Consider the following 26,307-nt stretch of genomic DNA (forward strand, 5'->3'; position numbering starts at 1 on the left):
TGCTCGACCCACTATCTACACAGGGACATCAGAAGGCTGTCACTCAGTCTAAAACCCTTGTGAAAAGATGAGATTTGCTCTACAAGTGAAAATCAGCACGTTCCATGCCTTTAAAGATTGGAGAAGAATGGAAAGTAGGCTGCTTGGGACAAGGGGCATAATACCTAACTTTATAGACTTGGCAATTTACAAGAAAGCTTACATTTTCTCATTTTAGCTTCATGACACCCTTGTGGAATGGGATATTATGCCCCTTTTTAACAGAAATAAACGGGGTAAAAGGAGATTAAATGACTTGTCCAAAATCACATAGTGAGTAAGTAATAGGATTTGAAAACAGGTCTTTGGATCCCCGCTGCAAGTCCCCTCACCAGACCCCACCACAGAGCCTACCTGCTTGCCAGCGTGAGGTTTTCCCTCCCCTGCCTTCCCGTTGGGCTCTGAGCTGCCTGATCTCGTTACTGTAAGGATACCCATCGGAAACGGCTTTTTCTCCTCACTTCCTTTGGTGTACCGCTTGCTATCTATCTGCTAACTAACTAACAGGGTGTCCTGGGGATAGTTGCTTCTCCTCATTGGGCTTTATTTTCTTAATCCTTAACACTTCTTCTACTTCTTAAATGCTCTTTTTTTTTTAAATTAAAACTTGAACTTGGACTTCCCTGGTGGCGCAGGGGTTAAGAATCCACCTGCCAATGCAGGGGACACGGGTTGGAGCCCTGGTCCGGGAAGATCTCACATGCCGCGGAGCAACTAAGCCCGTGAGCCACAACTACTGAGCCTGCACTCTAGAGCCCACGTGCCACAACTACTGAAGCTCAAGCGCCTAGAGCCCGTGCTCTGCAACAAGAGAAGCCACTGCAACGAGAAGCCCGTGCACCTCAACAAGAGTAGCCCCCGCTCACCGCAACTAGAGAAAGCCCGCACCCAGCGACAAAGACCCAACGCAGCCAAAAATAAATAAATAAATGTATTAAAAAAAAACTTGAACTTTAAAGCACAATGTAAATGATAGCTACTATTTCTTGAGCACTATTTGGAATTAGGAACTGTACTGAATCTTCTATGTGTGTGGTTGCTAACTCAGTACAGCCCTGCAATATTAACTTTATTTTATGGTGAGCCTCTGAGCCACAGAGAAGATAAGCTACTCTCCCAAAGCCCAGGCACCCCCATCATCCATCTCCTGAACCACTGCAGTAACATCTTAGTTGGTCTTCTTGCCTCTGCTTTGGCATTACCACTTGCACTTTCCACACAACACGCAGAGTAATCTTGTTAAAACATATCAGAATAGGTCGCTGCCTGGTGGCTTCCCATCCCACCTAGATGACCAAAGCTCACACGCCTCACCACTTTCCTCCTTCATACTCCGTTATAGTTAGAACAATGGCCCCCCCAAAGACATCCATGTTCTAATCCCTGGAACCTGTGAAACTATTGCCTTACAGGGCAAAAGGGCCTCTACATACGTGGTGAAGTTAAGGAACTTGAGGTGGGGAGTGGCCTTTTGGTTGATTATCCTGGATGATCTGAGTGGGCCTGATACAGTCACAAGGGTCCTTATAAGGAAAGGAAGGAGGCAAAGGAGGCAGTGGGGCAAGGGGCAGGTGGTGGTGACAGAGAGATTTGAAGATGCTAGGCTGCTTGCTGGCTTTGGAGATGGAGGAAGGAGCCATGTGCCAAGGAATGCAGGCAGCCTCTAGAAGCTGGAAATGGCAAAGAAAGAAATTCTCACTGAAGTCTATGGAGGGGGTGTGGTGCTGTTGACACCTCGATTTCAGCCCACGGAAACCTATGTTGGATTTCTGACCTCCAGAACTGCAAAATAATCAATGTGTGTTGTTTTACATCCCTAGGTTTCTGGTAATTTGTTACAGCAGCAATAGGAAACTAGTACATTCTCTATCACCCGTCTCCCGTGTCTCAAACGCAGCAGGCTTGTTCTGGCTTCAGGACCTTTGTACTTTTTCCCTCTGTCTGGAGTGCTGTGCCCTGAGATTTTAGAATAATACCCCATCTGAGGCAGCCCACCTGCCCATAACTCTCTGTCACATATTTTCTTTATTTTATTAACACCATCTGAAGTCACCTAGTTGATTAATTTGTTTTCTTTTTGTCTCACCCAACAGCAAATATAAGCTCCACGGGAGAAGGGTCTCATCTGTCTTTTTTGGTGCCTTATCCCTGATGTCTAGAACATTGTCTCTCTGAAGCAATGTCCCTCTGTCTCCCTGTAGGCAGACAGTAAGTGATTTTGGAGGAAGGTTGGGAATGAAGGTAGCAGAACACATGTACAAACTCAGGTCAGTCTACTCCTAAACCTTTTCTAGGACAGTCCTATTGCTAAGCCACGTCCCCTCACTCTGTGGATGGTTTCTTCTGGAACCTTGCCAGATTTGGAAATGAGAGAGAAGTGAAATATCTTTAGAGGAATAATCTTACCATGTCTTTCCCCTCATTTTTGGCACTCTGCTAGTCACCATGGAAGACTTCCAGGAGCAGAAGAGAATGGAGCCATTTCAGAGGTCATTGATGACTGTAGCACGCTAAGACCTTTACAATATCTAGGGCATCTTTACTGTATATATAGTAAACTCAATATTTATATTCTATGTTTTAAATTAGAAAACTTGAATGTTCATCCAGCTCCTTTACAAGAGGCCAGATCCAGAGAAGAAAATTCAAGTGATTCCTTACAAATGGAGATCTGTCCATTTTTCCCCCTCCCATGAGGATTAGCAGTAATATTAATACCATGCATTTACATAGGTTAACATGTCTTCTGGGATTTATCTGGGAAACATGGAAATAAGTTCTTTCTAGATGTCAATGAATCACCCTGGGGTATCTCAAAGAGCTAGAAAATGTCAACGGGGAGCAGTGTTGCTCGGCTCTGAGGGTCTGGCCAGGAGCCTGCAAAGGCATTGCCCAATCCCAGCACCATGTTGGGTGGTTAGTGAGAGGGCGGGGGAGGTGAGGAAGAGAAGGGGGAATGGCCCTCAGCACACAGGCATATAACACTCTCACTGCCAGCATCCCAGGGGAAGGAGCACTGTCTCTTTCTCAGTCTCTCCACCCAAAATCCCACGAATGAATCTCATTGAGTTATATGTCTGTCCCTTACCAATTACTGTGGCCAAAGGGATGCAGTACTCTGCTTGGTCAAGGCAAGGTCTCATGCCCACCTTCAAATTTGGGGTCGGAATCAATGCCACTTCAATGCCTCAAGGAGAGCTGGGAAGGGGTGTTCTCTAAGGAAATCAGGATGTTGTTACCAGAAGGAGGACTCGGTGATGTCAGGCAAAAGCATCATAGGTCCTCTACCTTCTCCAATTGCTAAAGGTGGAGTTTCAGGCACCAAACCTCTTAGATAAGGGAGATATTTTTGAAGTGCTTTTTTTGGGTCCTCAGATAACACCATGTTGCCACCAGCCTACTTCAAAAGCATTAAAGAGCCATCTGGTCTGGGTTTGACTATTCTATCCATATTGCTTGCAGTTCTAGCTTTAAATCTCTTGGCTTGTAAAATCAGGTAGCAGCATTTAAATATGTCGAATTCTGAAAATGTTGGGATTATAAATAGTTCATATTTCATATATGCGAACAGCAGTTCTGAGGACTTTAGTGTCTCAAAACCTCCAGCAGGGTTTTCTTCCTGTTTTATTCCGTTTGTTTGTTTGGCTTTGTTTTGTATAGTTGAGAAAAGTGGAAATTTTATCGACAATTATCCTTACACTAAACAAATGAGATAGCAAAACTTTCTGTACAGATAAAACTTCCAATGCTTATTTTTGTTTCTTAAGGCTATTTTTGTTTGAATATCTTAAAATGTGTTCATGTTTTTTATTTCCTATTCTAGATTTGCAAAAAGTGTGTTAAATTTAAAGTGCTCTAAATTTAAAACTTTATTTCTTATGAAAATGATAAGTAAAGGATATTAATTGTCTTGCCCTGATTTGGGTGTGTCCCATGTGTTGCCAATTTGCAACATATAAGTTAGATTCTGTTTGTCTTTTCCTAAGTTTTACTTTATAGGGCCTTTGCTTAATATTAGTTTATAAAAATATTATTTTATTTTTTATTATTTATATTTTATAGATGATCTGACAAGGCATTGAAATTTATTTCACCGACTCCATTTTGATTATGGAATGAACTGTAATCTAAATTATACTGCAATCATGCTTTCTAGGATTTGTCTGCCACCCACTTTTCCAGGTTCCTGTTGCACCTTAGGAACTTTATTAGGGTATCTGTTGTTTACATTTATCCTGCATCCCTTTTTCTTTGGTAAGAGCACCAGCTCCTTAACTGCTCGTCCTTTACCCTGTGTGGTTCCAGTGGGACTGCCAATCACGGTCACGCTGCCTTTGGCAGAGGATGTTAGTAGGTGATCCAGGCTAAGCTATTTGACCACATTTCTCAGGACACAGTGATTGGTTCAAGGAGCGGGCACATCACCCACGCTGAAACAAAGTCTCCTCCGAGAATTCTCTGGAATAGATACCATTTTCATCTCTCTCTGGTAAAAAAGCAATAGTAGGTGAACACCCAACACAGCCAAAAATAAATAAATTAATTAATTAAAAAAAACATGGGCGTCCCTGGTGACACAGTGGTTAAGAATCTGCCTGCCAATGTAGGGGACACAGGTTCGAGCCCTGGTCCGGGAAGATCCCACATGCCGCGGAGCAACTAAGGCTGAGGGCCACAACTACTGAGCCTACGCTCCAGAGCTTGTGAGCCACAACTACTGAGCCCACGTGAAACAACTGCTGAAGCCCACGCACCCTAGAGCCCCTGCTCCACAACAAGAGAAGCCACCGCAATGAGAAGCCCGCACACCTCAATGAAGAGCAGCCCCCGCTTGCCGCAACTAGAGAAAGCCCGTGCACAGCAATGAAGACCCAAATCAGCCATAAATAAATAAATTAATTAAAAAAAATAAAAGCAATAGTAGGTAACCCAAGAGCTGCCTCTATTCATGTTCCCTACCTCATGGAGAAATCTTGTCCTCAGTAGGATAGAATGAGGTCAAATATACTGAAGGAGGCAAAAGTAAGTGCAGAGAGTAAAGAAAGAGATTTTTTATAAAACCCCTGTCTATATAAACAATTTGATCCAAAACTGTATTACAAAATTCTTGGGCCCATTCAAGGTATAGTATTTATCGCTGAAGATTTAGAATACTGGGTAGATGGATAAACAGCAAGTTCCTACTGTACAGCACAGGGAACTATATTCAATATCCTGTGAAAAACCATAATAGAAAAGAATATGAAAAAGAATATATATATACATATGTATAACCGAGTCACCTTGCTGTACAGAAGAAATTAACACAACATTGTAAATCAACGATACTTCAATAAAATTTAAACAACAACAACAAAAAAACCCCTATGTTCATAGCAGCACTATTTACAATATTCAAGACATGGAAACAAATGTCCATTGACAAATGAATGGATAAAGAAGATGTGGTACATATATACAATGGAATATTACTCACCATCAAAAAGAATGAAATAATGCCATTTGCAGCAACATGGATGGACCTAGAGATTATCGTACGGAGCGAAGTAAGAAAAAGATAAATACCATATGATATCACTTATATGTGGAATCTAGAATACGACACAAATCAACATATCTATGAAACAAAAAGAGACTCACAGATATAGAGAACAGACTTGTGGTTGCCAAGGGGTGGGGGGGTAGGGGAGGGAAGGATTGGGAGTTTGGGATTAGCAGAGGCAAACTATTATATATAGGCTGGATAAGCAACAATGTCCTATAGTATAGCACAGGGAACTATATTCAGTATCTTGCGACAAACCATAATGGAAAAGAATATGAAAAAGAATATAGACATACACACATATATGTATAACTGAGTCACTTTGATGTACAGAAGAAATTAACACAACGTTGTAAATCAACTATACTTCAATAAAACTTAAAAAAAATAAAAATAAAATAGAATACTGGATAGGAAGAGGCACTTTCGTATTTGTTTTTTTGTCCAACCAGTTAATATGAAGAGTCTTTGTAGTATCCAGACACCATCTCTTCTGTTCAAGAATCTCCTCTTCAACTTTATTGTCAAATGCACTGTTCCTCAGTAATATCATAAACATTTGTAAAAATGTAGCAATATTCTTATTGCTCATACTGCCATGGCTCTTTAGAATCTCATTTATATTGAAAGAATACAGATATTCTTGAAAATTCTGTAATATCATTTATTTAATGCTGGTTTCACCATTACTCACGAGGATGCACCATCCATGGTGCCATTCATGAATACTGGCTTCCAATGATTCTCTTAGAGGTGGTTACTCTGTTTCACTGGTGATGACCACAATGCAAGCCTTATCCAGAGTGTGCAGTGATGGATCATTTGTTTTCTGTTCCGATTAAAGTTACCATTTATAATGTTATAGCATTAACATAGAACAGTATATCTTCCAACCACATCATTTATTTAATTCTTTAGGCCACAATCCCTCACAATCAATCCATTCAAAGCATGTGATCTCTTTCCATATTGACCATACCCCTCCATCCACATACCTCCATCCACTGAGGGATAGGCAGTGGGCCCATGGGAGAGAAGGTAATAGTGATCCCATCTTCACAAAGAGTGTATGTCCCTTGTGTAGCATGGCTTAAGATTGACTTAGAAGAGCACAACATCACCATATCAATTGAAATAAGAGAGGACATGAGCAAAAGGCTCCAGTGGCTTTGCAGAGCAACGATCTCAAAGCCCTCAGATGAGAGACATGGCCACCCCCAGAGCCCTGCATGACACATGGTATGGAACCTGAAAAGGAGATGGGGTGACTGCCCTGGGTGCCAGTGGTGCAGGCACACAGGGTAAAGAATGCCTGCCACCACTACCCCACAGCTAAGTGTTGTAGCCTGAAAGCATCACTGTGGTTGAAACTTGGATGGGCAACAGATGAAACAGGGATCCCTGCATGCAGCTCAAGTCCAGAAATCAGCAGTGGGTTGCTAGTCACCCAAAGACCTGAACTTATCACAATTAAGAAAGTGGAGAATCAGGAAGCTTCCATTGAAACTACTGAAGTCACTAGAGTGTAAGCTCTATCAAGGAAGTGATTTGGTCCGTTTGTTTACTGACGTGTTCTCAGCATCTAGATTAGTACCTGGCACATTAGTAGGAACTCAATAGTATTTGCTGAATGGATGAAAATTACACAGTCATAGCTGCAGGTTAAGGACCAGGAAACTGGGATCAGGAGTTGCTGCCATCACTGCACAATTGGCTAGAGAGTGGGATGTGGATTCTGGTCTCTGCAGTCACCATAACTTCCTCTTAACAACTGGAAACTGGTGCTTAGATATTGGAAAGCTGAGTCCAGTCAGTGCTACCACTGCAACTACCTCACAATATCCACAAACTAGAGACTCAACACTGTCATCCTCAAACCATGTTTGCAAATAGTCAAAGCAGTAGCAAGAATTACCTGTGCCTCATTTCTCCTTTCAAATCTCACACTAGTATATCTAATTAGTGGATTTTAATTTGCATCCAAGATTTACCTTCAAGAGAGGTTTGGGTAATGTGTTTTCTTTAGGTCTCTGCAGTCAGGACCCTCACTAGAATGAGGTAGGTAGAGAAGATGGAAACCATTTGTCAATATCAAGTTCAAAAGAAGAGTGCCTGGGGACTCAGTCCTGAAACACACTGTATTCATTTTATACTGCTACAATAACAAATTAACTCAAACTTAGAGACTTACAACGACACACGTTTACTAACTCATACTTCCTATGGGTCAGGAGTCCAGCTGTGGCTAAATGGGGCCACAGGCTGCAGTCTGGGTGTCAGCTGGGCTGTGTTCTCATTAGAGGCTCACCTGGGGAAAGGTCCTTCGTGTTTCCTAAACTTGTTGGCAGAATTTATTTCTGTGAGCTCATGGTGACTTGCTTTCTCAAGGTCAGAAGGAAAGAGAATCTCTGACCTTCTAAGGGCCTCCATCTGATTAAACCAGGCCCCAGTCAGGATAACCTCCCTTTTAGACAACTCAAAATCAACTGATTTGGGACCTTAATTATGTCTACAAAGTGCTATCACTGTTGCATATTTTATTGGCTAAAAACCAGACACAGGTTCCACCCACACCCAAGGGGAGTGTGTTATATAAGGCGTGACTCACTGGGGGGTTCATCTTAGAGTGTGTCTACTATATACTCCATGATTTAAAGGTCAGAAAAAGAAGGATAAGCAAGGCAAACCAAGAAGAATGGCAAGTGAGAAGAGGAAAGAGGGGGAAAAAGGAGATTGTTGGAGTATGGAAATCAAGTGAAGAAATTGATTCAACTGTGTTATAGGCTGTCCAGAGGCTGAGAAAGGTGAGAAGATGAGGATGAACAAATGACTGTCTGATTTGGTAATGTGACCTTGGCAAAGGTTTCAGTGATTGAATGTAAGCCTGATTAGAAGCCGATTCAAAAAGGAAAGGGGTAAAGATGTGGAGACACTGAGCACAGACAATTCTTTTAAGGATTTTTTCTGTAAAGGGAAGCAGAAGAATGAGGTGGTAGTTGGAGGAGATATGAAGTCAAGGAGGGGATTTTTTTTGAAAGTGTTGTTTGTTCATTAATGAGAATGACTCAATAGAGAGAAAAAAATTTGAACATATAGGAAAGCAGGGAGGCAACCGTGGGAGTAGGAGGGGTTGGAATCCAGTGCACCAGTGAAGGGGATGGTAGGCAGGAGGCTGAGCTGCTCATCCATTGCAACAGAAGGAAAAGAGGGTATAAAGGGACGGATGCAGGAAGCAGGAGGATTTGATGGTGAGAGTTTCTGCTGCTGCTTACATTTGTCTGCGAGGAATGGTCGATGAAATAGGAGGAAGGTGATGGAGTTTTGAGGAATGAAATAGCCCTGGGAGAGTCAAATAAATTGACCAGGAATATGCAGAAGAATCGTCAATCAGCAATAAGGGGCAGCTTAAGGTCTGATGTCAGCATAATCATTTTTTTTCTTGAGGTACATTCAGATTTTTAAGGGCAGGAACAGAGCAGGTAGGGACAGGACTATTCCCAGAGTTGGGATTTTTTTTTAGGATAATATAATGGAAGCAATAAAGGGTCAAAAGAGGTCAGAGCAGATTTAAAGGAGTAATTATAATGCGGGACCATGGAATCTAAGTTAGGTAAGGAGGGAATGAGGGCCTGGGGGATGGAAATAAACAGTGAAAGGCAGTAGGGTCAGATGAACAAAGTGCCTGGTGGAGTAGAAGAGTTTTTTGAGCTTCGGGCATGAGCTGGATGTAGAAGTAAAATGCTTGACACTGAGATAATTGAGGGGATGCAGTTATTATAAATGACGAGAACTAAGGATAACAGTGGGGGTTGGTGGCTGAAGTGGCAGAAGAAAAGATCACTGGAAGTAAAGGGATTGAGGAATAGAGAGGCCATGAGGTTGGATGGACCAGCCATGTAGATATTGAAATCACCAAGAATAATGACAGGAGACTGGAGGAGAGAAACACAGTAAACCTGGTGTTGAAATCTCCAAGGAATGTGTGGGAGTGACGGGGAAGACAGGAGGAGGCACAGCAAGAAGGTCTGGAGGTGCAGTCTGATAGCATGAGCTTCAAACCAGCTGATGGGGAGGGCAAGAAAGAGACGGTGGCTTGGAAGTGGCCACGAGGAGTGAGACAAGCACCTGGATTACCTTCTGACCCAGTGGTGCATGATAGGTGAGAGAGAGCTGGCCACCACTCATGAGGGCTGCAGGGAATTCAGTGTCCTCAGGGGAAAGCCAGGTTTCTCTCAGAACTAGAAAGTGAAGGCACTGTTCAGAGAAGAGTGTGGATACAGGGGATTTTTCTGATGACAAACCAGTATGGGGATAAGGATTTGAGTGATGAAATTTGACCTGGGAAGCACGGATATCTTGAGGTCACTGAGATAAACGTCTAAGACAAGATGGGGTTCCCTGGTGGCTGCTTCAGTAGAGGGAATAATTAATTCTAATTATTCTTAGAACTTGACTCAGGCAATTCTTAGGTGAGAACAGGAATTAAATCCATTGGAATTCAACTGATCCAATAATGCTGTTCATCCTTTTTCCTTAGTAACTTGTGTTGGTCTCCTTTCCAATACTTACTGATTCTGTCCTGCCTTAGTTTCTCATCAGTTCTGATCAAGTCCAAACTCCTTAGCATAGGAAGGGCCCTCAAAGAGCTGCCCTGTCCTGCCCATCAGCCTCAAGGGCCCCGACTCCACCACAAGCTCTTGCTGTGCCCTTTGTCTCAGGGCTCCATCTCTTTTTCACTTGATTATCTTGCAGTCATTCTTTTAAGCTATAATTCAAATCTTTGGAAGAATATACAAGAAATTGGTAGTCCTGATTGTTCTAAGAAGAAAACCGGGCCTGGAGAGGGGACCGTAAAGGGAAACTTTTCAGAGCATGCCCTTCTATACATTTTGAATTTTATATTATATGGATGTATTACCACATCTTTAAAAGTAATGAAAATTTAAAAATTTTTAAAGCATCAAATGGACCAAAAAAAGAGATACATTTCAGTGTTTCCTCCATGAAGTCTTCACTAACTTGACGCTTCCATCCACTGAGGCATCATCATGCCTTCCACATTACTCTATTACAGCATTTATCAGTCTATGTTGTAATTATCTGTAGACAAGTTAACAGTCTTAATGTCCTCATAGCCTGGAAGCACCTTGAGGGAAGGGACTTACTTTGTCTCATTCACCTTTGAATCTAGTACATGGCAGGTGCTCAGTAAAGGCTTGTTGAATTAATGAATGAAAAAAAATCTTCTGCACAGAAGGGAAAGAAAAGATAGGCAAGCAATTCTGCTTCTTTTACAGATGAAGAAAATGAGGCCCAGAGAGGTGATTTATTAAGGATTGGTAGCAGAATAAAATGAGAATCCAAGCTTTCTAGAGTCCAAGTTTGGCATTAGAATAAGTTATAAAACTTTCACGTTGGGACAGCTGATGTGATGTGGATTATACTTACTTATTTTGACCTGAGTTTCTGGATTTTCAAGAAATTTCTGATTTCCAGAAAGCTGCCCAGTTAACCTCCAAAGGATACTTTCACATATCAGATCATGGGTCCTAAATTTGGGTTTGGAAAACATGTATTCTAAGGACCTCATAGACTAGGCTTATATTGCAGAGAAATCACAGGAAAATCTTGTGGCACATTTGTTTATCTTAAAAGCTGTGTTTTGTTTTATTGTTTTCCTGAAACACACACAGTGTGGTGGACATAGCTACACACAGTAGCTCTCTGTAGAGATGCTAGAATAGCACAGGGAAAAGTGCCTGGGTCAACTCAAAGTGATGTATTCAGTTCTCATTTGTTAGCATTTGCTGAATATCCAGGGCAGTGACCAAGGGCATTTTATTTTACACAGCAGCCATGTTTTTAATGTGTAAAGTGGTAGCGTTAACGATTACTTGAGCCAGATTTTAAGTACCCTGGGGAGGTCTGCTGTGGGCTTCAAGATCAGTGGTCTTCAAACTCTTTGCTCACATAACTCCCTGAAAGAATTCTGAAAAACTTGCATCCTTCCCATATTTTTATGTTGCCACCTATAATTTTTCAACATAAGTTTGCAAAGAGTATCATTTCCAGAGTATTGCATGCAATTCATGATATTTTAAAATAAAGCTGTTAGCTCACTTTTTAAAAGTTACCCCAAGGAATCTAAATCCCATGGCACTTTTTTACCCAACATTTTTTTTTTTTTTTGCGGTACGCGGGCCTCTCACTGTTGTGGCCTCTCCCGTTGCGGAGCACAGGCCCCGGACGCGCAGGCTCAGCGGCCGTGGCTCACGGGCCCAGCCGCTCCGCGGAATGTGGGATCTTCCCGGACCAGGGCACGAGCCCGCGTCCCCTGCATCGGCAGGCGGACACTCAACCACTGCACCAGCAGGGAAGCCCAACATTATTAATTTTAAATATATGTAACCTAGCTCTTCTTTAACAGCCAGGAAAGTTACATTGTTCCTTCTTCTTCTTGAACTCATATTTTCATTTCCATTTCATTTCCATATTTCCATTTCTCCCACAGAATGCTATCTTATTGCATATTTTCATGCTTGAAAAATTTGTATTGATCATTACATCATTCTTTTCAACTACATACTTACCTAATTTTACTTTCCAGTAACTCTAAGGTCCTAGGAGTTATGTCTCTGGATGGAGTTATTACTAAAATTATTAGTAGTACACTGTTGATCAGTGGCTATATTACAAATTGACAACCATTTTTAACATAAAAATAAGATTTTATTGAAAATGCATCTGTTAACAAAATGGAGGGGACTTTTTCTTTTCCAGTGGATTTGCGGATGAATATTATAGAGTGAGATTGAGTTCCATCCCAATTCTATTCATGCGTTTGACAAGGTTCTTATAAATGCTGAAGCATTTTGTTCACAAAATAAGTAGATGGGAATGTAAGGTTTTTGCTGTAGCCGTGTTACTCAACTCCTTTAACTCCTTTCAATTATATGCCAAAACCCATGTGATGACCTCTCATTTAAACTCTTTTTTCTTCCCATTGCTTGTTAAATGACCCTTTATTGAATTATGGTCCTTTGCAGTTCTTAACTAGCTGGGCATTCCACCACACCACTGTTGTTTTCATTCATCTATGATGTCATGAGGATGACGGCAATCCACATCAGAGACCACAGACCTGGCCGTCCCCAGGATCTATTTAATGGTTCCAGAGTATTCTCTAGCTAAAGATTGGTGTCTCATCTGCTGGGCAATGTTGACGATCTCATCAAAAGTGATGTTCCACTGTGCTTAATGTTTTTCTGCTTCTTTCTGTCTTTCGGTTGTTCCTTGAAGGCTTCGATGATCAGGACTGAGACACAGGTACCACCTCAGTCTGGGCCTGTGTGTTCTGAATGGTCAGTTTCACTGTAGTCCTCAGACCCTTCCAATCCCCAGTTGCCTTGGAAATGTTATCACCAACCGTTTTTGGAGACAGACCCAGGCGGCCAATCTTGGGGGCCAGGGGAGACGTGGCACAGACTTCCCCACTGGTGCACCTCAGGTATACAAATTTGATCTCCTTGGGCTCAAACTTAGGCAACATGGTGAGGTGGCTGGTGTCAGATAAACCCGGATTTCAGAGGACCAAAGAAAATTGCACCTTGGCCTCCTTCAAGCCGAATCTGAATGAAAGCCATTTAAAAATTTTTTAGTGCACTAGCAGGTGACACTTTTGTTCCCCAGTCATCATAGTCATTCCCTTTCTCAACACTAACACCGACTTCTAATTTTCCATGTTTTGTGCACCTGGGTTGAATGCACCATGCTACGATGTGGAATTTGTGAGAGGAATGACTTTCTTTTTTTAAGTGGAAAAATGGCGATTGTAAAAAAGGGATGGAAAAGAGGCTGCAAGCATGGTCTCAGGCAGATAAGTTTTAGGAAAGTGTAGAAATGAAAGTTGAGAATGTGGAAGTGATCCCCTTAAAGCTATCCATGCTGTGTAGCACTACAGAGTCTTCATGTACATGGGCAGAATGTGGTTATCCCAGTTTGAAGATTTCTGTTCACTAATCGGCAGACATTTGAACAAAAATGATTGGAGAGCAAGAAAGATTAAGGCAGTCCTAAATAGGCTGGGAATGACATGGTGGTTAAGAGAAGAGCTCTGTAAACCCTAACTCTGAAATTTACTAGCTGGGTATTTTTGGGCAAAATAACCTCTGCCTTCTTAATTCCTAGTCTAGAAAGAAAAGCAATAATGATACCTACCTCATAGCGTTGTTGTGAGGATTAAATGAATTAATATGTAAAGCACTTAGAACACTGGTGGACAAATAATAATCACTCAATAAATCATTAACATTAATACTAGGAAATGATTACATATGACTAAAAATGTTATATATGACTAACTCCCAAATAAGTTAACATTCCATATATACTTTGCTGTTAGCAAAGCTAACCCATTTAATTTGTAAATTAAATGAAAAGTATAAGTACCCACAGCAAGAATGGGGCAGAGCCAGGATCCTTGCCCAGTTTGCATGCTTAATGATCAAGCTATGCTGCCTCTTAAAAAAGAAAAAAGCAAAAAGCAACAAAAATAAATGGAACAGAAGGTGTAGGAGTTGTAGTTATTCTTTCTAGGTCAAAGGGTAGCCTATGTTAGGCAAAATTTATAATATGCTTACTTTGGAGAGGCAAGAAAAATGTTTGATGTGTTCTTTCCTCATCTTCTATAATCACAGAAAGTGCCATTATTTCCATTTAAGACATTCCCTCCCCCTACACATAAACTAATTACTAAATATATCAACCACTTTTGGTGCTTAGAGGTTCAGGGGTTTTGCCTTGCTACTGTTTGGGGCTTCAGGCAGATCATGTTCAACAGTCCTATCTTTGTTAAATGAAAATTAAAGGTTATTTTCAATATTATTTTATTTCTCCAGTATTTCTAATTGTCCCTACCCCTACCCCATTCTAAATTTGAGTCTTACGTTTGATAGCATATACCATAAGTTGTGAAAAACACAACAAAGAGCTTGAAAACCCTCATTTGAATAACATCGACTTTAGGAACAGCTGCTAAGATAAAATAAATCCAAGAAAGCTCAGCAACCAGGACGCAATTGCTTTTCTTTTTAAAGGGACAGGCAGATTCACACACGATTGTTAAGTCTTAAGCAGTTACTTTAAATCAATGCCGTATTTTAATTGATATCTAAGTTTTTCAACTCTGAACTTTTATGTGGGTGTTTTACCCAGTATGTAGAGGATTGTATTCCACTATATTTCAAGTTGAACAATTATTTGATGACATCATTGATAGAGGTTTACAAAGCAGGAAATAAAATCCACCAGAAATCAAGCCTTCAGATTTCTTCTTCCCTGAGAATGCAGAAAGAGAAACTTTGCCTAGTGAAATAGAAATAATGAAATCACATGGAAATTTATTACTAAGATAAAATTGAATTGCCAGTTGCAGAATAAAAAGATAAGAACTGTTTTGTTGATTGCAACACCTCAGCCATCTCTACTGAGATTCATATTACAGAAAACTCTTCATTAAAATAGTTACCCAAAAGTCTGGGTTTTAAATAAGGAAAGGTGAAACTCTTTTAAGAAAATCCAACATATTAAAATATAATCTTATAGAATGGACAAATAATGAGATTATTTGTTCTACGAAGGTGTCATTCATCATGCAAATAGATTTATTGTAGTTTTAAACATCTAGTTTCACTAGTACATTCAGATTATGACTTGATTTCTTATTTTTTTTGCGGTACGCAGGCCTCTCACTGCTGTGGCCTCTCCCGCCGCGGAGCACAGGCCCCGGACGCGCAGGCTCAGCGGCCACGGCTCACGGGCCCAGCCGCTCCGCGGCATGTGGGATCCTCCCGGACCGGGGCACGAACCCGTGTCCCCCGCATCGGCAGGCGGATTCTCAACCACTGCGCCACCAGGGAAGCCCTATGACTTAGATTTCTAAATGCATTATTTACACATGACTTTTGCTGGAATATACCAATAACATAACCTATATATAGGTTACCTATATACCTATAATATATAGAGCAGGGGAACATATACCTATAATATACCTATAACATAAAGCAAGTACTAGCCAGAAAACAGTGCTGTGGTCTGAAATTTTCAAAAAAGCAAATCATTTTGTGCAAAGTTATATTTATCAATGTGTCTTAATTTTTCTGGCCTAGTTAAATTAGTAAAGAAAGAAAGAAAATATAATTTAGAAAAATGTTAATATCTAAGATACATATTTATAATTCAAAGCATAGACACAGTCCCGCATTTTCCCTGCTTCTCATTTAATTATTCCATTCAGTCCTCTGTAAATAACTCCTATACTTCATTTTTCACTGACTTTTTTGCTCACTTGACTGTTTCCACATGTGGCACTTGAGTATATTTGTGCCAGTAAAATGAAATATCACACCATCAGGTCACTTCATGAAAGTTCTTTTTTCAATGTATTATCAGGATGCTTTTGGCTGCAATTATCAAACAACCTAACTAGAAGTCACTTAGACCATGAAGCATTTATTGTTTACTAAACAGAATGCCCAGAGGAGGAAAGGTGGGTTTGGGAGTTCAGTGATGTCAACATGGACCCAGGTGGCCCAGCCAGTATTTCAGCCCAGGCAGTCAGACTCAAGTGTCAATGGATTCTTCTGTGTTTCTGGGAAACTCTGAGTTCCTGTTATGAGCAGCAGTCTAAAATCTCTCAATCTCTCACACAGTAATCATTCAATAAATATTCATTAAACTGTTAAGGAAATTTTTAAATAAGAGCAGGGAAGCTAAGACTATGTGAAATAAAAGGGTGCTTTGGTGCAGAATTATATCACAGCTCTTCAAGTTAATGCTGGATCTTTGTGCTCTGTGGTTTTTACATAGATTTCAGTATAACTAAAAAACCATTTTGAGTCATTTATAGTCCCCCTACTTCCTTGTAGGGTCTTTTGCTGTCCGCTCAATGCTTGGGGTTTAAATCTGCCAGCTTAGAAGAGTAGACTAAACCAAATTGTTCCGTATGAGAAAGGTTTAGAGGCCACTGTGGTCAGCAAGGTAAGCTTTGTGCAGCGTTTCTGTGTGTGTGCATGTGTGTATGTTTGCATGAATGTTCATTGCATTTCCTAAAGGAGGTATGCTTCTCTTTTGGAAATACAGGGTTTGAGAACTACTCTGGTTGGTACCTCATCACTTTTCTGTGATAGCACCTTATTAACTGTTGGAGTGACTTATGCACAATCAAGTTTTATATGAAATATTTTTAAATCAATAAATCAATTTTGGGACAAATGGAGAGTTGGAAACCAAAGAGTTAGCTTGGTAAAAGTCATCAGGTTCAGAAAAAACAAAAACAAAACCCCCAAAACAACCAACCAAACAAACAAAAAACACTTTCTAAAGAAATCGTAGAGCAAAACATTCAGCAGACCAGACAAAATCTAAAGCTCTAAGAGCGAACCACCTAGAAGATGATCAAGCATTTTGGCCGCTGTTCTGTGTGTTTGTGTATGGTGGTGGGGCATGGGAGGTGGGGTAGGGCAGGGAGGCAGGGCGGGTAATGAGGAGGGATAGCTTTCTGAGAATCTTCACCTGGGTGGAGGTGGGAGGAAGGGGGAACCACAGTGGTCTGCTTTTTCTGCAGACTCAGCCAACACTTTATAAATGGCACAGGACTGTCGTTTCAAGCTGAACCACTACTGGCCCAAATCCAAAGGGACTGGCCAGAAATGAAATCATCTTTGGAAATGCAGCATGATGCAGAGGTTCACTCACATAGCTAGAGGAGCCAAGCCCAGCTAAGTGTAAGGCCACCTTTTAGACCCGGAAGCAGACCTAGTGGTGTGGTCTCTGCTTACTGCTAGGCGTGCAGAGTCAGGATTGCCCCAAGGCCCTACTCCAGTTCCCTCTTCTCCATTGAGTACTCCCTGACCACTCCAGCCCTCAGCGAGGATTCTAAAGTCTCATGGCCCTTGGAATTTGTCCTATACCATTTTGTAGTTAATTACAAACAGGTTTAAATTGATCTTGTGAATAAAATGAGGCTACGGATATGAAAGTTCCTCGTACAGAATCCAGCAAGACTTTGTTTCTTCACCCTGCCACCCCTGGAAAGACAATCCTGGCCAGAACACAGAATTAATGAAAGTGAGGCCATTAAGAGAGGTGACCCAGCCCCTCTTCTCATCTGTTAGAGCATACAGGCCCTGAAAAGCAATGGTCTTCACTAGATCCAGAAATTGTTGCTGCTATTGAAATAATCCAGATGGTATGAATTACAGCAGAAAGCCTTTCTAAGTTGGCCCATTATTATCCAGATTTGAATATACATGGTATTAGAAGCAGTGTGACCTGAATGTTTGCTGGGGTATTTGAAACACTGGTTTCTGAGGAACACATATGAGTAAATAGGGGGTGGATTATTAACTTACTACATGTATTAAAATCAGAGCCTATTTATTTCAGCAAAATTAAAATATTTTAAAATTATAATAATACATACTTATAAAAATTCATAAGTCACTGAAGATAATAAAATGTAAAGCAATCTTACTATTAACAGTATGGTTAGCAACCCTCCAGGGAAGGCATGAAGGGGCTGGGACTACAGAGGCAAACATGACCAACAAGGTCCCTGCCTTCAGGGGGATTACATTCTAGTGGGAGGAGACAGGCCATAAGTAAGCAAACAAGTAGACAAATAAACCAGACATGGGGAGGTTGCTTTACATATGGAAGTGGGATCTGAATGACGAAAAAGAATCCGAGTCTTGAAACCTTCTTGGAAGAGCCTTGCAGCAGAGTGAATGGCAGGTTCAAAGGACCAGAGGAGAAAAAAGGGGGCCACTATGGCTGGCACTTTGCATAACCAAAGTAAGAGTTCTAAGAGGGGTATAGGGGCCAGATCATGCATGCATGACTGGGTAGGAAGTTCAATTTCATGCTAAATACAATGAAAGGCCATGAAAGATTCTTAATTGAAGATGGGGGGGCGGGCAGCAGAGAGGATCCGATCTTCATTTTTGAAAAAAAAGTAGGGGCAAGAATGGAAGACCGCAGACAGGTTGGAAGAGATTCATTCACACATACACACAAACATAGAGAGTTTAAAATACATGTATACTTTTCCTTCAATGTGTTATTAGTGTGTATTTTTAGAACTCCTCTTTGAAATTATGTTCACAGTCACTTTACTGTCTTAGAAAATCAAACACATCTTGTTTTTTGACCTTTCCCTATCCACCCAAATGCAGTAACTTAGTTGGAAAACACAGGTTTTGGCATTTGAACATGACTCCAGAATGTGTTCATCAGATTTGGCTCTGAATAACTTTTGGATCATTCCAAAAATCAGATTTTTTCTCAAAGAGAGAATTCCTTTCAAAAATTCAGTGTCTCCTAATGTGATACTTGTGAGCAGCATCATGGGAACATGTATATAGCCTGCCAAAGTGATTTATTTGAAATGAAAAACATCCATTTGAAGTTATATTCATTTATTCACAAATAAGTATTGAGCACCAATCACTAAGTACCAGGCACTGTTTTAGACACTGGGCATACATCAGTGAACAATCAAACAAAATCTCTGTCCCTGTTGGGCTTACATTCTAGTAAAGGGAAATGGACTAAACAAATAACAAATGAAAAAAAAATGTAAACTCTGTACTATGGTTGAAGATTACATAAGAGCAAGGTAAGAGATATTTAGGAAGCTGGAGGGGGTTCCAGTTTTAAATAATGTTGTTAGGTTGGGCCTCACAAGAGGGTGACTGGTTAGATTTGAAAGGGGAGAGATAAGTAATATAGATTTTAAGAGGAAGAACATTCAAACAGAGGGAATAGTGCAAAGGTCCTGAGGCAGGAAAGTGCCTGGCAAGAACGAAGAACAGTGGCTAATGGAGAGAGCTGTAGGATATGAGGTCAGATAGGTAAGGAGACGGAGGGCAGGTCATAAGAAACTTGTAGCCACGGAAAGAAATTTGGCTTTAACACTGGCTGGGGGGAATCAAAACAGAAAGTCGTCATGATATGAATTATATTGTTAAAGAATTACTCTGACCACTGTGATATAGACTACAGAGGAGCAAGGTGGAAACAGCAACACTTGATAGTCACATCCCCTTAATTTTGCTAGAAGGGGGGAAAGTAGGCACAGTTAAGCATTAAAAAACATTCTAGATTGTGTCTTTCCCCTTTATTTCCTTTACCATAGCAAAGTTCTATTAAGTCAATTCCTTTACCTCTGGGCCAAAAAGCGTCCTTAGACTATTTTCAGGCTGTAGCCAAACTCTTTATCTTGTCCTGTACATTAGTCAGGATCTTCTTGGCTGCAAGTAACCAAATACCTGACCCCAAATGGCTTAGGTGATAGGCCACTTGCTATCTCATATGTGAGCAGTCTGGAGGTTTGCAGAGCCAGGGTAGGTTAACTTAGCCACTTAGTGACTTCTAGGTTCTGGGTTACCTTTCCTGTATTTTTCTTGCTCATTGTTACGGGATGTGCCACCACAGCTCCAAACATGTCTTGCTTACTGGACGATGGCCAAGGCAAGAAGTAAAGAAAAGACTTCTTAGGGGCTCTCAGGGATAAAACCCTTCCCCTGAAGTCCCCTTCCCCCCACTTCCCATTATGTACTCACCAGAATTAGGTCGCATGCTTAGCTCCTAAACCAGTCATTGATAAAGGGGGATGAAGTATCAAGACCCATCTAGACCAGTGGCTCTCAAAGTATTAATTGGAAAAAGGGTGGGGGGGCAAGGGGATTTTAGGAGGTGATCCCCAAGACACTTTCAGGGAGTTTGCAAGGTCAAAACTATTGTTATAATACTAAAATGTTATTTGCCTTTTTTTTCTCCTATTCTGAGTGTACACTGGAGTTTTCCAAAGGCTACCTGAAATAGTGCAATAGATTAAATGCAGCAGATTTGAAGATCCAATTGCCTTCCATTAAGCCAGACACTAAAAGATATTTGCAAATTTTTAAAATAGTATGATTCTTTTTACTATGTTAGGGGGAAATACAGTTATTTTCCATAAAAATTTGCTATTTATGATAAGATGTAATTATTATTATTTTAAAATAAATATTTTTAAATTTCTCAGTTTTAATTTCTAGCATAGTAAATATCAATAGATATAACCCACATAAACAAAAGCTCTTTGGGGCCCTCAAAAATTTTTAGGAGTAGAGCAAAAGATTCTAAAGCACTAGTTTAATCAGACAGCTCTGATTCATCCTTGCGGCTGGGGGCGGAGCCGAACTTCCCGGAGCTCACCTCTGCCTGAGCCAAGCCTTCTTAAAATCCTGCAATGTAAGTGGCTAGGTCACAACAGGGAGTGCCAGACGCTGCGTATCGAATCAACCGATCTCAAAGCTTCTAGCTAATCGGAGAGTGAGCTCTCGCTTTTTTGACTGTGAGGAGGTTAAAATGGTCAAAATGAACCTGGAAGTGTTACTTCAAACTGTCACACTAAGTTGCTTCTTAAGATGGGAAGGGGTGTGGGATTTTGGGGGATGGACAGTTGAAATTTCAAAACCCCTCTCGGGAGCAGGTGTAACCCCCTTTACTCCCATCAGTTGTCTGGGTTAGCGATTAAGGTAATTATTGGTAATAACTGGCTTTCCTCCCTACCAGGCTGCGCTAATAGCGTCCTTACAATGAGGGCCCTAACTGGCGATTCCGCTGTCATTCACTTATGCTTAACAGCATCAATCCAGGCCTCCTGATCGCTTAGGCCAAAGGCAAACAGGAGAATTACCTTGGTTTCTGAAGTTGTCGCCATGGCATGTTCATTTTCTCGCCTTGATCTTTCATTCAGGAATGGGGATATGTGTGTGTAAATTGGAAGGGGGCACTCCTCTCTCCCTTGTTCTTCAGTGTTAATATTTCTTGTCCTTCTCTCATACTATTTTGGTTTCAAAGTGCTCTCAGGATCCTCCTTAAAATACCAAACCTGTTTTTCCTTTCTTGAGTAAATTTCTTGGCTTCACTTTAAAAAAAATCTATCCAAGTACATCTTGTGTTTATAACTCAACTCATATGCCTGCGATTTCTCCATCTGATCTCTTTCCTTTCTCTGGCCTCTCATCTTCCCTGGAGAATTTCAGGCTGCCGTGGAACAGGGGAGGAGGCTGCATGACCTCGGCTACGGGTGTAGCAGGCATACATTTTCTTTGCGCATATTTTGATCAGTGAGTGTGGGACTTTTTTGCATAAACGTCTAGTTCACAAGTGCCTTTTCTTAGTCTTTCCGCTGTCTTCCGCCTAGGTCCATTTCTTGTCCTAATTTTACATGAACTTTCTCCTTGGTATTCTCGTCTCCCGGCGCTTGAACCTCCCTTCCCCTAGGCCTGACCTAATTCTGGGTACCGGCTGTTGTTTGGTTTATTTCCCCACTTTTGCAAGCACACGTGGCTTTTCTGGGCGCTCCACCTTTGCTCCTAGGGTGGGTGCTGGGGTTCACCGGGGCTCGGAACACGTGCTTTAAAACAGACACGACTTCCCCACCCCGCCCCCAGCCCCACGAAGCTTTGGGCCCCGAGCTCCGCGGGCGTGAGGAGGGGGTGGGGAGCAGGGCCCGGCAGGGTGAATCACAGGGCGTAACAGGTGCCGCAGCTGCAGCTGCGCCAGCATCCCGCTTGGGCTCTAGGGGTAAGGTTTTCTTTTTCTCCGGGTTTTTTTGGAGGTGGGGAGGAGACTCAGGGGCCCCCACCGGACCAATGCAGGCCGCGGTTGTTCATCGCCTAGCAACTGGCGGAGCCAATGGGAGGAGGCTGGCCTGCGGCGCCGGCGACGCGGGGGCGGGGTGGGAACCTTGCAAACCTGCAGAGTTCTGGAGGCTGCAGCGAGGGGAGAGGCGGAGCCCGGCCGGAGGCGGGGAAGGCGGGAGCTGGAGGTGGAGGCGGGGCCGCCGGCCCGGGCGCTGCGTGCCGTGGCGCCTGTGCGGGCCCTCGGGGCTGCGCGAGCAGGTCTAGGACGCTGATCGGTGCGTCTCCGCCGCACCCGGGGGCCGTGACGGTGAGAGCCTCGCCCCGCGCTGGGGATTGTGACGCGCTCGCCCGGGGAGGGGCGACGGTGCCGGCGGGGACTGGGGCCTGGGGCCTGGGGCAGGCGGGCGGGGGGCGGGCGGGAGGGCGCGGAGGTGAGCACCGGCACCTGGCGCGGCGCCCCGCTTCTCTGCGGGAGGCTCGGCGTGGCCGTTGGGGCCGTTGGAGGAGGAAGGCGAGCGGTGACCCCCGGCCGCGCCTGGAGGAGGAGGAGGTGGGAGGTAGGTGCCAGCTCGGGGACAGCTCCCGCTGGCGGTCGCAGCGCTAAGCCCCAAATCCTATCGGGGATGGAGAGAGGGTGGCGCTTGGCGTGGGATGACGAGCGACGCGGGGACGTGGGGGAGGAGGGGATGGCCAGTTTGGGGCTGAGGTGTCCGCTTAGCAGAGGCTGCGGGACTCGCGGGCTTGGGGGATTGTTAGCTCGAGCCGCAGGGGACAGCCGTTAGAATGAGTTGCTGGTGGCCCGTGGCCACTGCAGAGGAAGAGAACCCCGCCAGCGATCTAGTTAAAAGACCTGGGGAAGAATTTACATCATCTACAGGCAGGCATGTGTGAGAATATTTTGGTGTAGAATTTTGTGGTAAAGTACAGTAAACTGAATTGTGAGCTCGCCGCTCTCTTTCGAGCCTATGCTGATCGCCCAGTTATGCAAGTCACTTGGGCCCAGGAAATGGAATCTGCTAAATAATTTGTTCTCAGCACGTTTATATAATGTGGGGATCTTTAAGTTATTACCCCATTTCAAGGTCCGTAGTTGTGATTGCCAAGTTATCATTACTTGCAACGGGGATAATAGTTTTTGTTGAATCTGAGACTATTGACATATCCCTTTTCTGGACCCCATAATGGGGTGACGATTAGAAGAGGCACTCCTCCCAAGGGTGGTTCGGTGGTGTAAGAGGGGCTGCCTGGAATTCGAAATTGCTGGGCTCCCCTAACAGTTCAGATTAGAGTCTAGATCTAGAGTTGGCTGGAATTGATGGGAGCCTTGGAATCCTTCATGATTCAGGAGGGATTGGTTTACTGTTTAAGTAGGAGAAAATTCTGGTAGCCTTGATCCTGAACTGAAAAGGTAGGTATGACTTGACACATTTAGGGGACTGAGCAAAATTTGAAAAAATTAGAGATCTGGACAGAGAAAAAAAAAATGCCTTTAAAGTTTAGGTCAGGGTATCTCGAAATTTAGGAGTTTGAGGTAGATTTACGAGTTTGGATTCAGTCAGCAAAACTTAATCCGTCAAATCTCCTGTCCTAGAGCTATCGTAACCTACAGGTCTAGGGAGCTTTGGTTATTCATTCAAATTAAACAGGTAAAAGCTAGTAACTAGTTTGATGCTCTCTTCTGCCTGCTGTCAGTGAAAGTTTCTCAAACAAAACGGTTCTGTGACGAGAGGATGAGGAACTTATAGTTAAAATGAAGGCTCTTTTGGTGGCTTGGTGGACCTCTTCAGCCAAGTCATTTTATGTCCTTCCTTCCCCCATCTGTACAATGAAGATAATAAAGGCCCAGGATTAAGTAACATGGGTGAAGCAGCTTGAAGATAACTGTGAAGACTTAGTTATTCTAGGACGAAATGTGAAGATCTCCTCCTAACACATTGTGCCTTGTGACAGGACTTGTTAAAGCACATTGCGTTCCAGACGTGCTGAGGCAGTGTATGAGAAAAAGAAAATGTTAACAGTTCAGATGATTTGCCTAAGGCCTCAAGGCTGACACATTATATTCTTGGGCTGTCTGAAAACCTGACATAGCTTCTCTTTGACCAAGCTAGCTGTGTCTCAGGTTTTATAAAGGTAAATATTTGAGTGCCTTCAATGTGGTATGCACCTAGAGATAAAAAGATGAAAAAGATGCTGCCCCAGAATTGTGTCATTTTAATTCATTTCACACACTTAAATTGGAGCACTTCCAAAGCCTTTTAAGTGATGTTTTTTCATATCTTTTACCAATAGTTGTAAACATGCCTTATTGGTTTGACTGGGTCATAAAGAGGTTTTGGTAGTCCTTGGGTCTCTTTTGTGTGTTTGGTGATGGTGCTCATGATTAGCTGGTGATGAAGGTACAAGTTATCTTGAATTCACGAGTTTTGGGGATGAGACAGAATAGAAAAGCGCACCATTCATTATCAGTAGTGGAAAGCTACCTAAAATCTTTACTTTTGATAATTGATCAGTATTATATAGTTCCTGCAGATTTACTGAATTATGCTTCAATGATTTACTCTTTTAATAAACATTTATTAAACACTTACTGAGCCTCTACTTGCCAGATCTGAGGATGAAAAATATCAGTGTTGCCTTGTGGAGTTTGTTTTTAGGAAATGTACAGTATAGTAAGGGAGAGAGCGAAAATGAAAATTGCGAATATGAGAAGGCTTTAAAAAAGATTTTCTGGACTTCCCTGGTGGCGCAGTGGTTAAGAATCCGCATGCCAATGCAGGGGACACGGGTTTGAGCCCTGGTCCGGGAGGATCCCACATGCCGTGGAGCAACTAAGCCCGTGCGCCACAACTACTGAGCCCTTGTGCCACAGCTAGTGAAGCCCGTGCGCCTAGAGTCCGTGCTCCACAACAAGAGAAGCCACCGCAATGAGAAGCCCGCACACCGCAACAAAGAGTAGACCCTGCTAACCGCAACTAGAGGAAACCCGCGTGCAGCAATGAAGACCCGACACAGCCAAAATAAATAAATGAATTAATTTTTTTAAAAAGTAATGATGATTAAAAAAAAGAATTTCAGTTGTCTTGATGGAGGAGGAGACGTTCACCCGGTGAACACATATGTTGCAATGGACCATTGAAGAAGTATAGGTGGTTTGGTAGTTGGGACCAGGTAGAGTGGGTTAAGGTTAAGGTTGGAGAGCAGGGCTATGGCCTTTGACTAGTAGGTGATAGGGAATCTTTAAAGGGTTTTATCCAGGGGAATTATATTTGATTTTTACTTCAGAAGGGTATTTCCACAAAAATCAGTAAATGGCGTGGTCCATAGACGATCCAAGTAATATCTGAGGCACAACAGTCCTACACAGCGATTAAAAACTTTAATAATATGTTATTGAAGCCCCCAGAAACTTCAGAAAAGTGAAAATGATTATTCATACAACCAACCTTTACTGAGAATCTTTCTTTTTATAATTGTGGTATAATTGACATGTAACGGTGTATTAGTTTCAGGTGTACAACATAATTTGATATTTGTGTATACTGCGAAATGGTTACTGCAGTAAGTCTAGTATCTTCTACTTTTACGATTGAGGGAATAGAGATACAAAGACAAATAAGATACACTCCCATTAACATATGTATATGTATAACTGATTCACTTTGTTATAAAGCAGAAACTAACACACCATTGTAAAGCAATTATACCCCAATAAAGATGTTTAAAAAAAAAAAAAAAAGATACACTCCCATTTTCAAGTAACTTGCAGTTCAGTAGGAGAAATGACACAGTTGTAATGCAGTGCTGAATCTGAGTGTCATAAGAGACATAAAAATGTCAGGTCTTAGCAATGTATGATTCTGAGATGAGAGAAGACACAAATTCTTTCAAATTGAAAATAAGTTCTTGAACAGATATTAAACTTTGGCCGGTTAAACAGTCAGTACAGTCTTAACTATAACATTTACAGTTCTCATCTATTAACCCTCACTTCACACATTGCCCACCCTCCCTCTTACTCTTTTGTGT

The 26,307-nt window shown here is 42.2% G+C and overlaps 1 protein-coding gene and 1 pseudogene across 3 annotated transcripts in view; one reads left to right on the plus strand and one right to left on the minus strand.

Moving 5' to 3' along the window:
* Positions 1 to 12,633: 12,633 nt before the first annotated feature.
* LOC114899838 lies at positions 12,634 to 13,204 on the minus strand (annotated as a pseudogene).
* A 9,234-nt stretch (positions 13,205 to 22,438) lies between these two features.
* SSX2IP (SSX family member 2 interacting protein) overlaps positions 22,439 to 26,307 on the plus strand; it is a 39,807-nt gene continuing 35,938 nt past the window's right edge. For 2 of the 3 annotated variants that reach the window (XM_029231046.1, XM_029231048.1), the window contains exon 1: positions 22,439 to 22,588. The gene's annotated coding sequence lies outside the window, so the exon portion shown is untranslated. The remainder of the gene's footprint in view (positions 22,589 to 26,307) is intronic. The other variant, XM_029231045.1, reaches the window with a different exon arrangement.

Source organism: Monodon monoceros, unplaced genomic scaffold (assembly GCF_005190385.1).
Source record: "Monodon monoceros isolate NGI ecotype Baffin Bay Population unplaced genomic scaffold, NGI_Narwhal_1 Super_Scaffold_18, whole genome shotgun sequence".
Classification (NCBI taxonomy): Eukaryota; Metazoa; Chordata; class Mammalia; order Artiodactyla; family Monodontidae; genus Monodon; species Monodon monoceros.